The following is a 19602-nucleotide window of genomic DNA, read 5'->3' on the forward strand; positions in this document are numbered from 1 at the left end:
CCTCTTCAATATGGCAATCACCAGCTTGAAGGGCTTTGATATAATATAGCATGATTCTGCACTGGGTTTTGGTTTGGAGGTTTTTTTGGTTAGATGGTTTGGTGGTTTGGTTTTGATTAAAGAGCTGAGATCACTCATGTTGTCTTTAGGGACTGTCTCTGGATCTGTGGGATCAAAGTTGTTCATGCAGAACATCCAAGGGCTAGGGGAAGGGGACATGTCATTTAAATGCTTCTCTTGGTCCCTGTATTCTAGAAAATAGAAAAAGTGTCTGTCATCTTTTCATGGGGAACATGTGACTTTGAGATAAATGCTAGGAGTCAGCTATTACCATGTATCCTATTTAGGGTAAATAGCATCCATTTTTCTTGGTTTTCCTGTGTTCAGATTGACTCTAAAATTAACAGGAGACATTTGTATCAATACATTTGTTTCTCCAGGATGGGATTAGCATTTCCCAAGCGATCTATGTACTTGCCTAACTTGCTTACTATTGGCTTAGAAATATCTTCCAAACTGAAGTCCCTACAGCCTCTTCTGGAAGAAGACCAAAGATGATTTTCAGGTATAAGTGTGGTGGTAGGAGACATCTCAAGCACTTTCACAAATGTGTCTTTGAATAGTCTAATAAAAGCCTCTTCTTGACCATTATGAATGTGGTGATGTGATGTAGGAATCTAACTAGTAAATGATCACTGAGTGTTTGCCTTGCCTTGTGCCAGAGAACAAATTTTCAAACCTCTCTGGCCACTGTTGTTTGGACACAGGACTTTCAGGGTGTTTCACAGGAAAATAACAGAAGCTTCTGACTGCTATTTATTTGTCCAGCAGCACACTGACTGTACCTTTTATCTCACTGGGTTCCTCCTTTGGATAAAAGAATCCATCTTGATTGTCTCTTGTGTGTGTTCCCTTGCTATGGCCAGAGTTTTGACTCCTACAGTCAGATCTGTCATCCCTTAATCCTGATGGTAAGACATAGAGGATATGAGGAAACACCATCATCTGATAAGCTGCAAAGCTTACAGACCTGGAGGAATCTCCCATTGCTTGTTCACAAAGACAAAATAAAAACTGCCCCTATTCCCAGGAGGGAAGTCCAGTGGAAAAGACTTAAGTTCTGTTCACAGCAATTAAGTTTCTGTGAAACACAAACTGCCTCATGTCTCCTGGTCTGAATGTCATTTTCCTGCTGTGGGAAACCAGTGGTGCCAGTGAAATAAGGACACCTCATAAGACTTTACTTTCCTTGGAGATAACAGTGTTTGGAAAAATTGTGAGGATGGGAATATGTAGAAGATGAACGTGCAAGTAAACACTTTATGTATAAATTTATGCCATATGTACAGGCATTAGAAGTGGAGGATGTGGGTCTAAAATATTTAGTCTATGGAATTAGTAAGAATAGAACAGGAAAAATACCAGCTAAATCAGTAGTTGTTTTGTGAGCAGCTGAAGTCTCACCTCCCTGATTTGGAAAACAAAACTCATCAGTGTTATTTATAGCCTTTCATGTGTCCATGGAGTCACATCTCCCTGGGGTCCTGTCTGTGCTGAGGTTTCCACCTGGGAAGGTCTGCTGGTACCTGTTATAGTTAAACCTACTCTGGTTTGGTAGGAGATAATGGGGTATAAATATGAATGAGTTAGCATACTTGGGGTTTTTGATTTGTAAAAATTCTTTGATGAAGTTCCATGTGAAAATATTCAGGAAGAATTTACCCAGCCCTGGTGGTAAAGGTCGAGTTCTTTGATGGATCAGACTCCCTCTTAGGGAGAACAGGGTCACAGATTGCCACCTAATGAAAATCAAAGGAGTAAATAAATTGATTTTCAATGGATGTATGATCATTTAAACCTTGTTATATATTGAATAGCATTGATTTTTTTATATAAAAGTTAGAAACCATACAGGCTATAAGAGAGACAAATTAGAGATTACTACAGAAGAAAAAGATTAGTGAATGAAGAACTTAAAAATTTGTGCTTCCTTTAACAGGCAATGAAAAAAACAAAATGGAAAAATGAAAGGTAGAAAAATCTAAAAATGTATTTTGAAATAAAAACATTTAATAATCCCAAATTTTTACATTTTTGAAATTCAGAAATTATTGGTTTTGTGCAATTTATTTTCATTTTTCTAGAATGAGAAATTTTGCAAAATCTTCATTGGTTTAAACATTTTAATCAAACAAAGCATTTTCTTATCTCAGAGTTAAAATGACAACTGACTCTGAATATGCATCTTAGTAGTAAAAGTAAAGTTGATCTATGAAAGATAATACATATGGGTGAGATAATCTGAAATTTCACAGAAAATATTTTAATTGGTTGCACAGGCTCAAGACAAAGGTTTAATGCTGTACACAGCTCATGGATTATTTCATTACCAGTCAAAAAACAAGTTCTGAGAATGTTTAGAATGCTAAAGAAAATATTAATGGAACTATATTTAAATCAATGGGCCACTTTCCCTGTAAAGGATTAGTGGCTTGGATGGCTTTTTTCCCATTCCAATTTCCTTTTTTTTTCTGCATGCGTATTTAAAAGTAAGGTTAGTGATAGAAGACCTTAAGAAATTAGAAATTAAAATGTACTGGGTCAAGTCTGCTTCTTTGCATAAATTGTTTCTCTTAGAGAGTAACTTAGAAGAAACATCCTACTCTTAAGAAATACTTTTGCTTTCAGTCCAAGCACTTTCCAGTTCATCCCACTTTGCTCTTACGTGTCTTTTCAGAATAGTTTTCTCATTTCTCTGCTCATCATAATAACCTTTCGTTGATGCTTTTTTCTGTTTTGAATTTGGTTTTCAGCTGCACATGTGTTTGAAAATGGCCTGTATGAGAGCACTAGGAACCTGAAGGATATATGAAGACAGTAATGCAGATATCAATTTGGCATTTTAAGACCTTAATTTTCTTTTTCATACCTCAGAACTGGAAAGCCAATGTCATTCTGTAGCTGACTACCTGCTGAATGTCTTTCCTCATGAATTCTCTATCAAAGTGTCCCAACTTAGGGCAAGAAGGGGTGTGACTTGTCCTATATCTTAAGTGTGTGACCTGCATTTTGGAGTATAAGCCTTGGTGTCACTTTTGTTAATTCAGAGGGGCTCTGTTCCTCTTGACTGATATCTGCAGCCTCTTCAGCATTACCACCATGTCTGCCTTCATGTCATCTACAGATTTCATTGTGTGGATGGCACTTTATACTGAGATCAGTGAAGAAAATACAAAAGGTGATTTATTGCCAAACTCAGCTTGGCTACTTTCTTAGGAGCTCCTCCGAGGTAGTTTTTCTGGGAGAAAACCATTGTTTTTCCTTGCAGTCATACCTGCACTGGCTTCTGTGGTAGCTCCTATGGCAGTCTAATGCAATTTGGGAATTCACAGTGATATTCCTCTTGTTAACTCCATGTGGAACTCAGCATTGAGTTTATCACGTTCCCATGCCTAAAATGCACGCAGGCCTTCCACTCATTCAACTAGATGGCATCAATTCCCTAAAACATGGAGAGCTTTGATACATTTGACCCACCTACTATGTCTTGAGGCCATTTATTTTTCAAATATAGTTAATTTAGTGGGGAACAGAAGGGGCAGAATATGGTACAGTTGACACATTGGCATGTCTGAATGTGACAACAAGGACTGCTTATCATCAGGGTGAATGATTCACTGAGAAGCTAAAGAAGATGCTGAATGAAGGGGGAGTTGGCAGGGAGGAGGCAACTCCAGGGCTGGTTCCTGGAAGGAGATGCATCCCAGGAAGATGGGTGTGCATCAAGTGTGATGCAAGACAAGGAGCCCTTGAATTCAGAGCCTGTCAATGGCTACAGGCTCATGATATCAGTCTCTACATGAGACAGAGGAAGGAGGAGAGAACAAACCCTTGTTAGATGTTATTCTTCGTGTTTTTGGGGTTTTTTTATTCAGCTTTTTACCATACACTTTTCACACTCCTTTATTTTTCCAGAGTTAATCCATGATTTGTTACATGACATCATATCAAATGCTTTACTGAAATCCAGAAAATTAGATATACTCCATTTCCTTCATCTAGAAAATGAGTTAGCTTGTCGAATACAGCTGTTAAACCAGCCTAACATGATTTGGTAAAGTTTTGCGTTTTATCTCATTTTCCAATTGCTTTCATGTCTTTAATTATTTATTTTAAAATTTGTCTAAAGCAGCGTGTATGGCTAAGGTCAGACTAAACACTTCAACTGGGGAGTTTTTAAATTCTTCTTATGTAAAGCTATTACATTGTCTGTTCTCTGCTACAAGAAATTACATGTTTCATTGGATACCTGGATTTAAAAATTCCTGGCTGCTTCTTTTTAAGTTCTGGGATAGAAATCATCTTTCTCACTTTCTGGCCACACAAGTTCAGTAAGAGTATGTACATTGCTTTTTTCAGAGCTGTGGAGATCTATATTAAACACTTTCCTGTTAGTCAATTCAATCTGCTCCCTTCAATCACCATCAGCCTTCCTATAAAGTAATTCTCCTTGACTCTATGATCTCTTTTTGTTTATAGCACTTTAGAAACTCTGGCTTTTGAATTTAGTTTACTGTCTTTGGGAGGTTCTTTGGGTAAATTCTGGCAACATTTCCTGAGTATTTATTTTTCTAACTCTGAAAGGTACTGCTTTCTTTACTGAGCAAGTCTGGTGTTTTAACTTCCTGTAACATAGCCTATTCAGTCTAGTAGATCTCCCCTGGTATATTTTAACCTTGCAGGTGCAAAATAAAAAAAAAAAAATATATATATATATATATATCATCATTTAAATACTTTATAGAATTTCCAAGTGTCATTCCTGGCTGAATCCAGCCCCTTACACTGATTGCATAATCTGACTTCCTTCAGGTTATCAAATTTTGTTCTTTTTAAATCAAGAATCTGATTTACAGGCTTATTTTTAGTTGTCCTCTTATTAATTTAAGTCAATTCCTGATCACTCAATCAAAAAATGTTTCCTACAATTAGCTTTTCTATGATGTCTCCAATACTTAGCCAAAGCAAAGATAAAGTTGTGTTATTTTTTGTTGATTTTGTCTGGACAAAATCCTCAATGAGGATTTACTATTGTAGGAAGCTGAAATCTACCTATATTCATGTTATGATGTCCAGTTATAATATTAATAAAATGAGGCATTATACCAGAGTGTAAAATAATGGTATGGAGAACTAAAAATAAGACAAGGAGTTATTTAAAACTCAGTTCACTAGGTTCTCCAGAATAAAGACAGAAGAAACTATTCTGGAAGCAGGAATCAAAATATATGAAAAATTCATCAAAGTTACTGAGACACAAACCAGCAGTCAAGTGATGGATGTAACTAGGCCAGTGTGCTACCTTCCCTTTGTAATTGCACAACTGATTTCTTGCATGTTTTTCTCATTTCATACAGCTCTGACTGCTCTTTGTTTATGATTAAATGTATTTGTCAGCATGCACAGAGGTCTCACATTCTGTATCATTTTATTGTCGATGTGAAAGATTGATGTTAAAAAAAAAGGAAATTTATTTTCCCATTCTCTTTGGGTGAGCCTCTGTTGCAGCTTACTCAAAGTGAAGGAATTTTTTTTTTTTGCTTTAAAAGAAGCACTTCTGCCCTTTGAGAGATTATGAAATTGTTCTATCCTGCTGCTGTCTTTAAATAAAGAACCTAGGTGATACCCAAACAAAGCACTACAGTAAGTCTCTTTTCAAAAAGTGGTTTCAGTAAAATTTCACAAATCAGCTTTTTAATTTGACAACTTATCAGGTCTTTCTGTCAGATAATGCAATATAATAATGCTTCTCTGAGTCTGCATGCAGATTTTTTTTTCCCCCCTTTATTTTTCATCTTGGATATCCCGGTGAAATACAAAGGCTCATCCCTTCTTAGGCTTGTTAGATCCTGTAATTAAATTCAGATCTTGATAAAATGTGTGGCACAGTTGTCATTACTTGATCACAGAAGGTATAACACCTTTCAGTTAGATATGGCAAGGTGGCACAATGGAAGGAGAAAGAAAATGTCAAATGAGCAATGATTCAGAAAAGTGTTTTTAAAATACTAAAAGAAACAGAAATGTGCTCTTTTCGTGTCTTTTGGCAGAGGATAGGCCAAAATGCCTGCTTTCCATAATTAGGCACAGGGTGATATGGAGATGGAATTTCTGAAGACAACAAGCTCCAGGGATTCAAGTTAGAGGAATAAAATGGGAATGAAAACAGACCTAAGAATGAGACATTGCAAATCTGTCTCAGCTGGTCCCTTTCACCCCTTCAGGAAAGCCTTATCTATTAACAATTCCTAAAAGTCAGGTCACAAAAGATGAAATATTGCCAATACTTAGAGGTTCTCTTACAAGCTTGTATTTGTCTTGACCTAGGCTTTCTGTCTAAACTGCAGTATCATACTTACCCAATCTAGTAGGGTAAGTTAGAAATGGAGGATTAGCATCTTGTTAGTCAAGAAGAGAACAATTTACTCCAACTCTTCCCCAAGGAATTTTAGCTGCATAGTTTCCTTAACAATATAATGCTTGTATCTCTGATGGCATCAATGATTTAAAAGAAATTCGTCATTCTTCTTTTTCTTTCCCAGGGGCAGGGCTGTGTTGTCAGTGCAGAGATTTGAACAGATTCCTTTGTTTCTCTCTCCTTCCAGCCCCCAGTGGGTTTGTAACTACCTCATTACACAGGACTTTATATAACGTGTCACTCGCTGGGCCAAACCAATGACTCCCTCACGCCACTGAAATGATTTCTGTGTAACACTGAAGTTGGTGTGTTTGTGACAGTGCCCCTGTCCTGAGATGCCTCTCTGGATGGGCACACTCATGTGCCAGCTCTGAGGCTCCCACTGAAGCTCCCAGTGGCTGGTTGAGCATGCAGGAGCAGAGTACAATGCTGTGTGCTTCTCCTGCAGTGCACTCTATTTCCATTATCGTCTGGGGCAAGCCTGGAGTCAGTCTGCAGTGGGAGCCTTTCTCAGGACAGAGAAAATCAATGTGGTGTTGAGCCTTCCAACCAGACAATCTATCATATGGAAAACAAAATTAACTTCTCTGCAGTGCTGTTGTGTTTCAGGTGCTCTCAGAAGATGAGGTATTTTTTTATTTGGGGCACATTTGTGCATGTGTCCCCAGTATATTTTACTGGTGGCATGAGGTGTGACAGCAGTATAGTACTTTATGTCTGCAGGATAAGAACTTCCATTAAACTAACTAATTCAGGGATAGTCACTATAATTCATACTGCAGCAGGGAAAACAACAACTTGCTCTGGTCTGGATATATTTTCCAGAGAGAGAACTGCATTAAGCAGGTATCCAGAAGGATGGAAATCAGTGCTTCCTGGAACCCATGAGTATGCACATTCTTTAGACTCTCTTTCTCCCCTTTGTGCCTTGTGAAGATGGGAGAGAAGCTGTACACCCATCTCTTCATCTTGTGGTGTGATTAGATTTCTTCAGTCTTAAGCCCTGCTATTAAAAACAAACAACAAACATCTTCCAACTGCAGCATCTACACTGTCAAAATATTTCTTTTATTTAATACTTTGGATTTGAGATAATTGTTGCACCTTAATGTTGTTGTTAATGTTGCACCTTAGTTGCAACAATACAAATTCTGTTGTATTATAGCATGCATATACAAGTAAGTTCAGTGTGTTCCAGGAGTTTCAAAGAGCTACCTTGACCCTAGCAGTCTATAGCTAAGCCAAAGTATAGTTGGTTTTTTGTTGTTTTCTTTTTCTTAGTCTATCCTACCTGTCAAAAAAGAAAACCTTGTATGATTTATATAACCTAGAACTCTTCTGAGCTTCACAAGGGGAAGGTTGTGTAGTATACAGCATTTCAAATAAATTTGAAGCAGAAATTGAATATCCCTCAGTGTTTCAGAAGCATTGAAACATTGTAAAGGACATCCTAATTTCAGCCCCTTATGCAGATATTAACTGAATTAAAGGCAGTGAAATTATGCTCTTAGAAATTGGTTTAATTGAGATGTGAATGGTTTATTTTCCTCAGTGAACTATTTCTAAGGCATTAAATGGCTTTTCTGGTGCAGCATCAGGTATAGTGGATGTTAAAAAATGAATGAAACACCCTATTATCAAGGTTAAGTGTATATAAAGACAATTTTGATTTTCCTGTTTTACAGATCTGATGGGCATTAATAGAGGAGAGGTTTAAAATTTTTAAATTACAGTTTATACAATAGGGAGAGAATAATAAATATGTCCTTTGCAAAAGAACAAATGGTGCTAAAAGTATAACTGTAACTGGGTACAGGGCTCAATCTTGAAAGCATACTCTCATTTTCAGAGCTTGGTAATTGCCTCATAGCAATTTTTAACCAAAGGATTCTTTAGCATCTCACTTTAGGGCCCCAGTCCTGGGGCTTCTCTCGTGTAAATTCAAGTGAGTTTATGTTTGAACTAAACTGCAAACTCAGTTATGGCTGCACTGTCAGTTCCAGAAAGCTGTGGTGGATATGCTACACATGAAGATTTGGGCAGAAGGGTTTCAGACTCAGTTTCAGCATTCCTCCTCTCCTTTTATTAAGTTCTCCGGTGCTCATTGGTATCCTGTGTGTAAAAAATCATCCTCCAAGAGCCAAATTAGAATCAGAGAGGAGCAACACTGCAGAGGGCAGTATGGCAGTGACTTTGGGGATCCTGCAAATCACAGCCACACATCTCATTTTCAATCCCAAAGTTAGTGGATATTCCTCATCCAAGTGGTGAACAGTGAATATAGTTAATTTTTCATTAGTCAGCCTGAGGTAATAAGCTCAGTATTTCATACAACCGATGGTTCTCAGAGAGGGGCACTCCCTGTCTGGAACTTCCCCCAACCATGGGGTTCTCTACTGGCTCTAAAAAGCTTATGGCAATGCAAACAGTGTCCTGGAGAAATAGAATTCCAAGAAGATTCTTGTGGGGGGTCTCATCTTCCAGGTTTCTCCACGTGAAACATCACAGTAGGCTGTGAAAAAGGAGTTCATGGAAATGGCTTTGTGGGCACAAAAGGCTAAAGCATTAAGAATTGGGAGGATTTTACCACCTTTTGCAGCACTTTGAAACAAGCTCTGGAAGAAGTATCAAAGTCTGTACCTGGGGTCTTTGGTTCTATAGAAGAAAACAAGTTGGTGTGTGTGTGTGTAATGAGAACCCCAGAGAGGCAAAATCTTAAGTGATTTATACTGTCAAAAAGAAAACCATGCAGTGACTTGATTACAGTCTGAGTGCTTTCAGGAGGAAAAAAACAGTAGATGCTTACAGTGCTCTTCAGCTGTTCCTAGAAAGCTGTAACCAGAGCTAAGAAATTCATGGAAGAAATGAGCACAGAATTTCAACAGTGAGCCTTGGTACTCACTTCTGAGAGATTTACCTCATGGTGTGTCATCACATCAGGAGAAGGTGGCTCCCTGGAAATCCTGATTGAGCTGGTTATAAATTAACCAAAGAATAGTTTCATGGCTGAATAGCTGCTTTAGTCATATCCTTTGATGTGCAGTTGGCATTAGTGCTATGTCTTAGGAGTGTATCAATACACTCCTAAGAATATTGCTATGGCACCACTGTGTTCATAATGCTGACATAGCATATACTTTCCAGGAATTAAAGTCAGAGTAGGAAAAAAATAAAAGTTTCCAGGCATCATTTCTATACCCAGAAACATTACTGTACTAATCAAAAGCTATGATACCTTAAATATGTCAGTCCTATTGCATCAAACTTGCAAAAGAGTAGAAAGAGAATACTGGAAATATTTCTTAAACCTTAATAAAACACTTATCTTTCTCTTTCCCAGCTTTGTATATTTATACATCCATAAAGCCTGATAAATTCCTGTAAGGAATGATTTTAGTTAACTGCTTGCTTATCCATTCCATCTGATAGCTCACAGTTTGTTGCATGTAATTTTTGCAGTAGCTGACTTTAGTTAAAGAGCATTGCACAGAGTAAGCCTGCATGCAGCTTTTCCAGCTGAGTTGGAGAGATGAGCCGTGCTGCAGGAGTGTGTCAAAAATAATCTGCTGCCTGTACACTTCCCTTATCTGTCATAGCTCTGTGGATGCAAGCACCATGGGTGTTCTGTGCAGAAAACAAAATGGCTTGTTACTCCAATCCTTGTCAGAATCCCGTTTTAGCCTTGTACTTTATTGGTGGTAACAACCCACCCTGGCAGTTAGACATATTTCAGTGTTAATTGAATATACTTCAGCCTCATACTTTCTAAGTTTCAGTGCTCTGCTTTAGAAGCAGTGCCAAAGCTGTGAACATAGGAATAAAAGCAAGGACAGGAGGCAGCTTCCTTTTGGCATGGAATCTACTGAGTCCATGGCAGTACTTTCAAGGGGGATGATGAACAGTAGATTGATGGACTGATGTAGTCCTTCCTGCTCAGAGGCCTGAATTTTGTCTTGAAATGTGCTTATTAAACTGAAATGAATTAATATTTTATTAGTAAGTCATCTGCACATTTTCGCTGTTAGTGTATTATCTGCTTTGAATTAGATGCTTATTTAATACTTCACTTTGCTCAGTACCATCATTTAGAAATAAAAATAATTTAAATAGCATAATACATTATATTTAATAATGCATTAGTGCTTCATGTTAGAGAAGCTACAAGAGTTCATAAAGCTGGAAAGATGATAATAGCCCTATTTAATTTCAACATGGTGGGTTTCAGTATGTTTTTAAAAGGTCAAGTGGTTCCATGAGAAAAAGTAGATGTGTAAATTGGGCTAGCAGAGCTATTTTCTTTCTAAAGTTGATCTTTTTCCCATTTAACATTTCGTAAGTGTTTCAAAGTAGAATTCAGGTCTGCACTGTGGGTATTACATCACCAAATGGATTTTTGTAAAACAAAATGAAAAATTAAACATATTGACAACTGAATAGTGATAATCTATTTCCTTGCAAATTCATACATGCTTAAATAGTTCAATACTGATTGTTTCTGCATTCTGGTGTTTCAGCTCAGATTTGCTCTGAAAATCAAGCCAATAAATTTAGACCTACATGAAAGTTAGCTGCTTGCTTTGCACTGCCCATCCAAAATGTGTCCTAGTTAGCTTTTAACACAGAGCAGCTCCTCATATCAAAGTGTGTCCTGGGCAAGAGCTTAAAGCACAGGGATGTCTTGGTTTAGCTGGTGCAGGATCCACACGTGTTAGGACTGGCTTTGGAGTCAGTGGCTTTTTCTTCTGGAGGCCCAAGGCTTCCTTGACACCATCTGTCACCTGGAAACATGCCAGGAGAGACCTGCTCAAAGATGTCTTCAGGCCATGATTTAGGAAGGCACCAGAGAATTGCTTCTGTGCTCAATGCTCACTCAGTGTGTCTTCATGGACTTTTGAAGAATAGGGTGCCCTCAAATGGACTCTCCATGGATGTGGTTTGTGCCAACACCGGCAGCCTTTGGACTCTCCATGGATGTGGTTTGTGCCAACACTGGCAGCCCTTCTCCTGCCTACTCCCCACACAGGGTCTTTACCCAGCAGTGGGGCTTTGTCCCATTTTAAACAGAGAGTATGAGAAGTCAAGAAGCAGAGCTATCAGGAGAGTGATAAATGTGTTATGGTAACCAGGCTTTCTCTTCCTTGACAACTTCTTAAATCATACAAGAAGGAAAGTATAGCAGAGTTTTGAATAGAGAAATTCAGAGTATCTGAGCACTGAAATGTTCTTCAAAATTGCCATCTCAAAACAAAATCAAATATTCTGCAATAGTTCTTCGTATTCTAGGCTGTACTACACCAAAAAAAAAACCCAAACATATATACATATTTACTTATTTATTTATATATGCCTATTTACATACACACATACATATATATGTGTGTACATATATATATATATATATATATAAAAAATCAGTCACAAGGGAAAAAACCTTAGCTAACTGGAAATATGTTGCAGATTATTAGAAAATGAGCTGCATTTTATAAAATGTTGAAATGATATGCAACATCTTAGTTTACAGGGGAATTATTAGTGATTTTTAAAAAAAATATATCATAAATAGGAAATCAGAATATTTCAATTTTTAACAGATAAGATTAAACCTCTTCTGGGAGTCTACTCACAGCCATTATTCTTTTCCATGGTGGTGGTCTCATTGTAGTTCTGCAGTCCTAAAGCACTCCTTTGCTTTTATCTCAGTGAGCATCTGTTTCTATTATTTACAGTTTCTGTTTCTGTGTCTTGCCAAAAGCATTATATGTGCAAGTTTAAACTTTTCCATTTGAAATAGATTATTCTTTTATAGTAAAATGTCTGCAAGGTTTAAATACACAAATTGAAATGCCACTTTTCCACAGAAATGAAAGTCTCAAGCTTGCTTTAGCCAAGGGCTAGGTTTTTTTCTTTTCTTTTTTCTTTTTTTTTCCTTTTTGCCCTCACTGCTGACACAGAACAGATTTTTATCTCTTAAATGCCATTTTCTGTCTATATGGGCACATTGGTTTTTTCTGCTAGGCAAAATCTGGTCCAAATAATGACATCTGTTTTCTTCCTGTTGGATGGTGTGTAATTATGCTTGTCCCTAGGAGAACAAGCTGATACAGCCTGGGCAGGTGCAGCAAGTGTGACAAAGCACCTGCATGTCCCAGGATTTGGGGACATAGGGGTTAACTCCAGCATCTTCATGTTTTGTCAAAGAACATGAAATCAACATCTTTAAAATTTATGCTGCAGTGAAATTTGTGTGGGGTTGATGAATGTTGATGCTGTGAGTACTTTGGATTTCATACAGTGTTTATGAATCTGGTCATGTAATGAGCATGACTTTATCTGTACCCTGCACTGAACAGTCTGCTAAAGCAGTCCAACTTCAGCAGATTTGGAGATCACAACTGAAGGCCAATACTCTATTTTCTCTTATCAGCCACGTAACCAAGAGCAAGATTTAACTCCAGAAGATTTTTCCAATTGTTTCAGATAAGTTTTCATGTTGCAAATTGTCCACAAATAACTTATGGGAAAAATAGATTTTTCCAAAGCCTTTCACTGATTACAATAAAATGCAAGGATATGAGCAATGACCTTTTGCAGTTTGTCCTTATTCTGATCTCAGAATTTATGTGGTGATTAAATTTAATTAGGAGACTTACCACACAGTTATTAAGTCCTTTCTTATTGATGGCTTCTACCTGAATACTGGATATTCATGGAGTTACAGCCCAGTGGGAATTTAAAATGAGAGCTGAGCACAGTGTTTCCCATTTGCCATTGTTCATTTATGTAATGTATTGTTTCTGTCAAGAGACATTCTGTAAGCACCTCTTTTCTAGCATGAAATGAAGATCATCTAGATTGCTACTTAGAAAAAAGTCAGTAGAACACCCTCAGTAGCTGCTATCTCAGATCTGGCTAATTTTCAATGCAATAGGCTTGAAACATTCTCCATTTTTCAGTTGTTGAAAATCTATGGAATAAGAAACTGCTTACAGTCAAATTTTGGTTAAATTCATATAGAAAAGGTAACCTTAAATGCTGTGACATTATGATTTAGAAACAGTTCAGACTCCTTTTACCTTGGAGAACTGCAAAATGTCACTCTTGGGGTAATGTGGGATATGGTACCATACTTACAACAATTCATTCCTCTTCAGTGATTTCTATCATTTTCCTGCTTATTTTAGCAGCAACGCTATAATATTAGCTCCTTTAATACTACGCAGGCAGTACAAAGGATCTTTGTAAAACTCCAGATAACAAAATATGACCTTTAATTTATCAAACAAGTCTTATGTTTTCTTATCTGCTTCTTGTTGCTTTTCATCTTCTCTTGCTTGTTTTTGATATAATACATCAATCTCTCAAAATAAGCCATCCAACACTGCACAAACTGAGACACTGCATTATAGCGAGGAAGTGAGAGTCAGGAAGAGCACACTCTTCATTTAATTAGTAATTAATCTAGTGAAAAATAATCAAAACCAAAAACAGGGCAGAAGGTAGTTGATTTGAAGTGAAGATTCTTCTCCCCCTGAGAGGTTAATGAGAGTTCACAGTTTAATCCTGTAGAAAGTTGTAAAAATATTATTTGCTTTGTTTAATACTCAAGCATGAAATAAGGAGCTTACAGGTGAATATAAGATGTTTTGGTACAGTCTGTAAGATAAATTGACATCTTTCAATAGATGTGGTAATTGTAATCTTAAAGGCAAACCTAAGTTTTACTTTGTTTTTAGCAGTGCTATACACCCCTAGTGAGAGATTTTACTCTTCTATGAAGACTGCTCTCAGCCATTCTGTGAGCAAATAGTCTCTATGGATGCTTAATAGTCATTATAAGAAATTTGGGAGTTCCTGTAGGGTGTAAAGGGTCATACTATATTATGCTCATTTAGTATGAATTTGCCAGGTTTGGCACTTCAGAATTTAAAGTGGTACTTCATGGTGGTTTCTCTCTTTATAGGTTAAATTTTCTTGAGAAGGTAAGGCAATGAAGAGCTGCACTCTTACTTATTTGCTACAGGTTCTTTCTCTAATTTAAGAGCTTCTTTTCACTTTTACCTTCTCACTGAGCTGATGGTAAGGTTTGTTCAAAATATTCACATTCTGCAACTCTGTGTCTACCTTCCCTCCAAGCACTGGAGGAAGCCCAAATCAGCCTTCTGGGTATGTAACTCCTCATACAACATCTTCAGGACTGACCCCTCCATCCTCCTGTGTCTCTCCCCACTCACTGTTACAAGGAGAGCTGACATCTTTCAGCAGCAGGAAAGGACATACACCTTCATCTGGTCCATCCAGAGCTCACTCCTGGGTCCAACACTGGCTAGACAAGTCTGTTAGCACTCAGCAAAAGCAGAGATCAGAGCAGTGTCCCTCACTTGACACAGTGACTTCCTGAGCTGAACTTGGACCTCTTGCCTACCCCATGCAACCCATATTTTTGTACCATCTGTTTCCATTATTGTGCACACATATTGTGCAATGTGTGCACAATAATGGAAACAGATGCTATGAAAGAACTTTAGTATAGGACATTACTGAGATTGGGATTTCATTTCCTGCCTATGTGAGACTGTTTGTGAACTGTTTGCCCCCATATCCCACCCTGAGCTGCTTTGGCTTCCTCTCATGCCATGCAATTGATGTTTCAGTCAGATTTCATCCCTAACTGCATCTGGAGGAGTGATGTGGTCTCTGCCTTCCTCTCGAAGATGTCAGGGGAGCCATGATTCAGAAAGATCGGTGTCAAGATCATGATGAGCAAAACCAGGGAGAGAGAGTTGTTTATAAATGGAGAGAGACCTTGCTTTCATCACTTTGTTATTTATTTCCCTAACAGATCACTGGGACTAACAATGTGAATTTGTAATCTGTTAAAGGGTTTGTTTCAAAGAAAATGCTCTGTAGTCTAGCTTGCTCTTCACACACTCACGATTTTCAACCTTCTTACTTATTCCCTTTCAAGGATGCTGCTATTTCACATCAATAACTGACACCTTTATTTCAGAGCACAAAATAGAATTACACTCCAGCCCTGACAATATAATAAATCAGGAGGGATAAAATACATATTAGTGAAGTTCACATAGTTGGTTTGTCCCAGCTGACCTATAGATATAAAGGTATGATTAAAGTTTTTTTGGACTGCTTCTTCTCAGTTGTGACACAAGATTTAACTCTGACTCAAAGATTTGACCTTTGCTGCTCTTCTCTGCTTACCTTGATTCTTTGGAATTATTGTTATTCCCTTGAAGCCTTTCTGCCAGTATGGAATTAACACTCTGTTGTGACAAAATATTGTGTATTTGGCAGAAGAATGGAGCCATCTAGAATTCAATCAGGTTAGACAATGTCATGGTGCACATCCTGAATGAATCATTTCCACCCAGCTTTTTTAATCAAAGAAATCTTGGCCATATAACCTGGAAGAGTAATGCTGGATAGTCACATAGCTGTCTACAATTAAAGTTTAGGCACATCAGGGGTTTTTTTATGAATTACGATTGAAAGGGTGCCTGCCAGAGCACTTAATCTTTCAGATGGGTAACAGAATAAAATCTCAAAGCCACAGGTTTATTTAGAGCATGAAAAAATTTATTAACCTTCTTGGAAAAGTTTTTACTGAAGAAGTTCCTTGTGGTTCACCATATTGGTAAAAACAAGCATAAATAAAGGAAGGTAGAAAAACGTGAACTGAATACTCCCGAGGAAAATAGTCTGTGGTATTTATGATTTCTCTACTGGGGATGAGATTATAAGATGAGGGAAATGCATCCAGTTTTACTGGGTCTATCTAGATTTGTTGTATGACCCAACCAGATGTTTGGGAAGAATCAGTTATTAAAACTAAATGTGTTTTTCGTTATGCAGTAAATAGGATTTTTGTTGCTTCTAATGGATTTTCTGTTATTTTCAGTTCTGTGAATATTTTTTTTCATGTAGTTGTTATGTATCTACTGGTTTCATCATTACTAAATCCATGTGTTCTCCTTGAAACTAAATCCAGATAAGTTCCACACCATTTCCCTCTAACCTTTCCATTTATTTTATATACTAGAAGAATTTAAGCTAACGTAATAGTATCAAATTGAGATGTATTTCACAGTGCACTTCTCGTCTGATGAGGAATGGGCTAATGTAATCAGCAATTATTTTTGTGTGACCTTTACAAATCAAATTGTTATTTTCTTGCTTTTCATTTGAATTTTGCTCCCAGTGGTGCAGGACTGCTGCAGCTAGTATGAAACACAATTTATTGACAGAATCACATTATAACAGTCTCAGAAATCATACATATTGTATGTTTTAATGAAATAATTCAAAGAAATGTATAAGCTGGCCAAGATTAAATTTATGCCGTTAGTTCACAGAGGAGTTTCCAGGATCACCATAGAGATGTTCTGGAGCAGCTGCAGGATAGTGAGAGTGGACCTTGTCTAGGATAGATCCCGTGTTAGTCATGGAATTACAACCGAGAGTTGCAGTAGTACTGAGGATCCCGTCTGGGGGCTGCAGGGGCTCCTCTTACCACACGTTCCTGATCTGCACCCACTGGGTGAATGAACAGCACAGTTTAATGCCTCCCCACTACAGGCAGTTGTGAACACTTATCCATGACTTCCTGGTTCTTTTGGGAGCTAGAGAGTGTTTGCTCATGAAAGGCGTCCAGTGAGTAATGGTGCGAGAAGCTGATGAGTGAATGATGATCTCTACCCATGAGACTTATTTCCATTATGTTAATGTATTCCTTATGCCCACAGACCCCTTCTGAACAACTTAGCCTTTCTTATAAATGACACAGAAGAATTTCACCCACTCCCCCATTTTTTTTTAAATATAGATAAGCCAAAAAAAAAGGGTACTCAACACTAACTAAAACTCATGATTCATTAACTGTAAGTTAAGGAAACCATTTAGAAATAGGATGTTCTCTCACTTATTCAGTGACTCAAGTGATAAAGCCTCAATAAAAACTGTCGAAACATCTCATTGAAAAGATAAATGTGTTAAAAGTAACTGACTATCTGAAAATATAAATTGTTACCTCACTGGTTTAGGTATACATCTATACACACATATTTTCATGGAAGATACAAATCCAGAACAGAAACATGTAAGATCGTACTTTTTTCTTTCCTTTTCTTTTTTTGTTTGTGTTTGTTTGTTTGTTTGTTTTCTTTTTTTTTTTTTGTTCATTTGTTTGTCACACATCATTTTTATGGGGGTTTTTTTCTGGTACTTCTCAAATTTCCATTCAGTCACAGGAAGTTTGTTGTAAGAAAAGGATGCCAGGATGAAGAGAAGCAATTTTAAAGATCAAAATAGGAAAAAAAATTAAAACTTTCTGTATTCTCATATCATCGGAGTTGTGGTTGTGGTGTGATGTGTTTAATTCTAAATTTTCACTTTCTTGGAGAAGTACAAAAAGGAAAGTTTCCATAAAACGTTTGATGTTCAGTTTTAGTCCTGTTTTATGGAAAATACATATAAAATCTGAGAACAGAGAGAAATGTACATATTAACATAATGTGTATATTTTATATACACGTATATATGTCCATGTGCTTTTTAATATGACATGCACTCAGATGTTCACATAGTGTATTTACTCAGTATATTTACTCAGAGGAATTGTGAAACCATCCTCTGTGGTTATCTAAAGAATTTGTGGATGCCCCATCATTGGAAGGGCTCAAGGTCAGGTCAAATGGGCTTTGAGCAACCTGATCCAGTCAAAGGTGTCTTTACTCATAGCAGGGGGGAGGGAAGAGATGATCTTCAAATGTCCATTGCAATGATGTCAACCCAAACCATTTTATGATTAGAAATTGGGAAGGGAAGGGACAGGAAAGGGCCATCTCCTCAAAAGCAAATAGGTCAGCTTCTGGCATGGTGAATGATGTCCATGCTAAACCAAGTGAGGGATGCATGAAACATAGAAAATAGCAGCTCTCAGCACTGTAGAATAAATATCTGCATAAAACCACCATGGTTTCATTTGCAGTCCTTGGGGGCTATTGTAGACTCTTCCCTGTAAGCCTGTTATGGCTTGTAATTTTGTGACAAACTGGAACACTGATCTCCTGAATTTGGATAATATTTCTGTTTAACAGTTAGCAGTAGGGTCCTTCTAGCTCAAGAACATATCTTTCTGAGCACTATGTGGGCTTATTACAGTGTGTGCTTACATTGCCACTGCAGATACAGGACTTGGCTTCTTGGTTGGTTTGGTGGGTTTTGAAGTCAAAGAAAATATGCACATTTGAGCCAGTAAGATTGACTTTGTATTTGAACATGATTTATGAATGACTGCTTTTTACCCATCTTGCCCTTCTTATCTCTCAGATTCTTTACTAATATGAACCAATAGAATGAAAGAAAAAGATATTGTTGGCCTAAAACTTTGCTGCCTCCAAAAGCCCACACATTGTAGGAAATATTTAGGTTTGCCATTCTCCTAAGTAGCTTTCCAAGTGGTATTCTGAGGGATCACAACTATATCACTCAAACACAAAAAAACTATAATTACAAATAAATATTTAAAGTGTTTCACTAATTATTCCTCATCTGCTATTTTTCTGCATGTACCAGTCTTACTTTATCTCACTGTTTTAGTTAAAGAAGTCAGAGATCTCTGCACTGACTGAGAATAGACACAGCTGGCAAATATAAGAAGTTTGTCCCTTGCATTGCTGGGTTCTGGTTCGTTCTTAACTTATGAAACCCCACCACAGATGGCCTCTTGCTAAATTTTAAAGCACTTGCAGGTTTCAGAACCAGGCTACCTTTCAGCAAGTCACTTTTGTCAAAGCCTTGGTGTTCCTTCAAGACATTGTTAAGGAGTCTTAAGAAAATGTACAAACTGTGAATGCCCTGGTCTGTTCTGTACCATGTATTTGAATCTCTGAATTTTATTTAAATGAAGCGAAGAAATGTGTATTTTTTCTGCTTAGGAATAAGTTACAGCAGGACTATTATTAGACAGAAGAAGTAAGTGTGCCTTAGATGGTGATTAAGAGTTGTGTTCTTCTTCTTTAAATGACTAACCTGGAGTGAGAGGTTGGATGTCTTTTGAAAACTTAAACCTGTTTCACCTGAACATGTTTAACTAGTTAATAAGAAAC

General features: G+C 37.3%; 1 protein-coding gene across 33 annotated transcripts in view; it reads left to right on the top strand.

The window, feature by feature from the left end:
- NRXN1 (neurexin 1) overlaps positions 1-19602 on the top strand; it is a 678846-nt gene that overhangs the window by 562236 nt on the left and 97008 nt on the right. The window lies entirely within an intron of this gene.

This window comes from Molothrus ater, chromosome 3, assembly GCF_012460135.2.
Source record: "Molothrus ater isolate BHLD 08-10-18 breed brown headed cowbird chromosome 3, BPBGC_Mater_1.1, whole genome shotgun sequence".
NCBI lineage: Eukaryota > Metazoa > Chordata > Aves > Passeriformes > Icteridae > Molothrus > Molothrus ater.